This window comes from Tasmannia lanceolata, unplaced genomic scaffold, assembly GCF_043159265.1.
Source record: "Tasmannia lanceolata isolate RefF3 unplaced genomic scaffold, GAP_Taslan_0.1 ptg000024l, whole genome shotgun sequence".
Taxonomy (NCBI): Eukaryota; Viridiplantae; Streptophyta; class Magnoliopsida; order Canellales; family Winteraceae; genus Tasmannia; species Tasmannia lanceolata.
In genome coordinates this window covers 9,715,548-9,720,232 of record NW_027518701.1, presented here as the reverse complement: position 1 = coordinate 9,720,232, position 4,685 = coordinate 9,715,548, and the positions used below count along the sequence as shown (strand labels likewise).

Sequence of the window (4,685 nt, the reverse complement as noted above, 5' to 3'; positions counted from 1 at the left end):
CCTAACACCTTCCCCGATTGTAACCACAACCCTTACCCAAATACATGTAAGGACCACGCCTTAAAACAGAGCAAAATATAAGGTTCAAAAGCCCAGAGCAAAAGAACCCCATTGGTTACTGTTCTTCCAACGAAATTCGAGCCCCAATGCTCATTCATTTGGAAGAACAGACATGGGTCCTAGGCCCTAACCTAGGTGGCGACTCTGAATTCTATATCTCGCGAAGTTAGGACCCCGGTCCCGAGTTCGTAAGATACGTAGATCAATGAACACCCCCTTTGATAACCTGATGTGATGATCCCTTGCCATCCTGCGCAACAAGGGAAAAAACCGGCTCTCACATAACCCTATTCATTTCAATCTATTACTGTCTATGAGACCTCGTACCATATATTGTATCTGCACTATCTTAGAAATTAGCTTGGGTTTAGTATGCCTTTTTGTAAACCTTGGAATCCTACAACTTTGGTATTTGCCAAGTTTCTATTTATCGCTCAGCTATTGCTTGGATTCTTTTATTTGTAATATGAGACTTTGAACTTTTGTCGAGAATCTTTTATCAGCTATGTTTTGGATCCTTTGACACTGTTAGTTATGGACTTTGGATTCATTATCTGAACACTTTTCTGTGGAGGCTTGGTATTTTTGATACCCACCGTGGGGGTTGTACATTGCATTTCTAATACCTACCGCGGGGGTTGTACATTGCATTTCTGATACCCATCGTGGGGGTAGTACATTGGATTTTCAGCCCGTCAGTGGGACAAAACCATGACCCAGGAGCAAAAGCAATTCCATGGAATCTTAAACGCGATAAATATCAATAAATCTTTCCACAACAAAAGACACACATGCTTGATACAGATTTTTCAAAAATATAACATGTTAGTAACGAAATCGAAAATGATTATCTTTCCAAAATATGATTGTTAAGAAACATGAATATAATAATGGAAGCATATATACTATTTTCAATTGACATGGTTTCAAAAGCACTGGTATAGGGAAAAGCACTTACCACTGTCGATTAAAATATTCCTCATGGACAAATTCTCTAAGCCAAATCACCAGGTAATATCCCTCTATAATCAAGATGTAAGCCTAATGGTTTAACCCTTGGCAATCTTCTATCTTGTTTTGATGATTTCAAACCCAAGTGATTCATTGTGTACTAATGATTTTTGTGTTTAGGCTTTGTGCATGTATTGAAGATGACATCATCAAATCAAAGTCTAGGATCTTGGATTATGGCATTGAAGCATTTTTGGAGATCATGGAGCCAAAGACAAGTGAAGTGATCCATGGAGATGAAGTGCTCAAGAGTTGGAACGTTAAGGAGAAGAAGAATGAAGCTCATTTGAAGATCAAGTTCAAAGTCAAGTCCTTTAGATTGTAAAAGTTCAATCCACTCTTAGGATTTCATAAGAGACACTAAGGGGAATTGAATTAAGACCCTAATTAAGTTAAATCAACAAAGTTCAATATTTAACAATTTTTTAAGAGGATAAAAGTGAGTTCTTCATTCTTCTTTGAGATTGTAACGATGGTCTACGATTTGGCCCGTCAAGAAAGGTGAACCCGGTTTTCGTGAGAAGGGGTCTACGATTCGGCCCTTCAGAAAAGGTGAATCCGGTTTGTAAAGAGGGTCTTATCCCTCGTTGGTGGTGATTGTACCTCTCTCTCCGACCCGGGCTTTGTGTGGCGTCGGATTTAGTGGAAAAAAATTCCAAGGAGAACCAACTTCCGGAGTGGAGTAGGCCTTCAAGGTGGAGGACCGAACCACAATAAATCTTTTGCGTCGTCTCTTTTTTGGCAATTGTCTTTCTCTCTTTCTCTCCATTATCTCCTTGTGTAATTGTATGCTTACGCTTTCATTGGCACTTAGATTTATCTTTCATATCTTATATTTTGTCAATTTTAATCCACCAATAATCAAGTTGTTGCATGTTACTTGTTCATTATTTTAAATCAACTTGATTAATCAAAACTTAAAACAAGGGTAATTTTGAGAAAAGCCTTGAAAGGTAATTTTTTTATAAAGACCGGTATTTCAAGTTTCTTCTTCAATTCTCTCTTTCTAGGATTTCTTCTAGAGAAAAAGATATGGGTTAATACTAGTTAATCCTAACTCCAGCTACACCCATTAGCGTTAGCTGGGCAAAAACACCCCAAGGTTTATGGCGTTTCAACTTTGTTTTAGATGAAGGGCTGGTAACACATTGTATTAGTATAGCTCGATAATGTGATTGAATTATTTGGCTAATGAAAGAGAGGTCCATGCCATATTCTCTTCCAAGTTGAGTATTTCTAAGTGTTTATTATTGAGAACTTTTAGAGCTGCTCATCTGGAATAGTTTCTTTTTTTTCATAAAACTCTAAACTCAAAACTCCATGCATAACAGAATTTAAGAAAGTCAAGATGATGAGCACACCTCCATCATTCCTGCCACTTGCTGCTCTTTTACACACATATTAACAAAATTCAGACACACTCATTGACTTTGCTCACATAAACAGCCATAAACACCTCTCTCTCTCTCTCTCAAACACCCACCAACAAACACATCTGGGTTGTTTGTATTAAAAGAAGGAATTTTATAAGGAGAGAAAAGTTTCTTTTGGATCCATGAAAAAGGCATTAAATTCTTCTACCTATGAACTCACTATAAATCACCCACAAAGCTAAACGAACTGTCCCATTTCCTTCCTCCTTTTCTAACCAATAATGCCTGAATCCCAAACATCTTTGCAGTTACCAACCTTAGACCTCTCCCAACCCTTAGACCAGTCTTCTCTCTCCTCCCTCTCTCAGGCATGCCAAAAGTGGGGTTTCTTCCACATCACTAATCATGGCATCTCAAAAAACCTCTACAACAAACTACATTCCCTCTCCAACCACCTCTTCGGCCGCCCTCCTGATACCAAATTCAAACTTGGACCCTCATCACTTCTCAAAACCTACACTCCCCATTTCATAGCCTCTCCTTTCTTTGAAAGCCTCCGAGTCTCCGGCCCGGACTTCTTTGCCTCTGCTAAGAGCTCATCCGACGTCCTCTTCGACCCTCCTAATTCGGAATTTTGGTAAGAACATGAACTCCTCAGACTCCCAATACACTCTATGTTACTGTTATTTATTTGGCTTTGTTGAAGTATAAATGATTAAATAACACCATCTCCAACAGATTAAGCTTTTAGAATAATTGTTTGTTTCACATGGTATCAGAGCTATTGTCTCAAGGCAGGTCTTGGGCTCAAACCCCAACAACTCCTTGATATTGAAAATCCACGTGTACGGCCAACCCAAAAGAGGGACCACACGTGAGGGGGTGTGTTGAAGTATAAATGGTTAAATAACACCATCCCTAACAGCTTAAGATTTTGGAATAATTGGTTGTTTCACAGTTTTTCCTTACATTCTGTTTCTTGTTTTGTAGTGACATATTGCAAGAATATGGAGGCAAGATGACAGAGTTATCAAAGAGGATAGTCACTATTCTCTTAATGAGTATGAGTGATGGTTTTGAAAAGAAGTTCTTTGAATCCGAATTTAGTAACTGTCATGGGTATTTGAGGATAATCAACTACACTCCCCCAAATAGTGTTGAAGATGGAGACGTCGAAGGGCTTGGAATGCATACCGACATGAGTTGTATCACGATCGTCAATCAAGATCATATTGGTGGGCTTCAAGTAAAATCCAAGGAGGGTAATTGGATGGATATAAATCCACTAGAAGGGACTTTGGTTGTGAACATTGGAGATTTACTGCAGGCTTGGAGCAATGGGAGATTAAGGTCATCTGAACATCGGGTTGTTTTGAAACGACCCGTGAACCGGCTTTCTCTCGCTTTCTTTTGGTGTTTTGAGGATGAGAAAGTAATCTGGGGACCTGAGGAAGTGGTGGGAGAAGGGAAAACAAGGCTCTACAGGCCATTTGTTTGCTTGGATTATATCAAGTTTCGGGAGAATTTTGTGCAAGGGAAGTTTGAGAGAGTTGGATTTACTGTTAACGATTTTGCCGCAGCTGAAACTTCGAATGAACTGCCCCCATGACTGAGCTTGAGCAGACTGGATATGGGTACCTATTCTTTTATTTGTAACATAATATAGTGTTTATTTGTTCTTTCTAATGAACTATCTTTCATGGGCTTATAATATAAGAGTTTTGTTATTCCGAGTGTTTGTGATTGAATAAAGACACAATAGGAATTTGGTGATTGAATTTTATATGAGGAAATTCAGGTTGAATAAAGACGCAAGTTGGGATGGTAAGATGGGGGTTGGGTTTATAATTCCTATTGTGTCTCTTGTGTGTGTGTGGGTGGGGTTTATAACCTGTCAAACAATAGATCTTCTAGTCATTCGATCAATGATGAAGACAGTTCTAGTTGTTCTTGATAATTCAATTTTGGCTTCTCTGCATCTTGCAAATTTACTTTCTATTATTGTTTCTGGAGTTTTTATACTCTGCCCGATCGTGCATGCCCTTGAAAAAGGCGCCACCCATGTTTGATCCAACATCAGCCCCCTTTTTCATCTTTTTAAGGGCGGCTGTTGGATCAAATATCAAGGGCAGCCCTTTTTCACAAGGGCATGCCCGATCGGGCACCATATAATTTCTCTTGTTTCTGGAGTCTGACTTATGTTGTATATAGAATTCATATGCATGAAGTTCAAATAAAATG

General features: G+C 38.9%; 1 pseudogene; it reads left to right on the top strand.

Moving 5' to 3' along the window:
* Nucleotides 1-2,725: 2,725 nt before the first annotated feature.
* LOC143857003 (gibberellin 20-oxidase-like protein pseudogene) lies at nt 2,726-4,053 on the top strand (annotated as a pseudogene).
* The last annotated feature ends 632 nt before the right edge of the window (nt 4,054-4,685 follow it).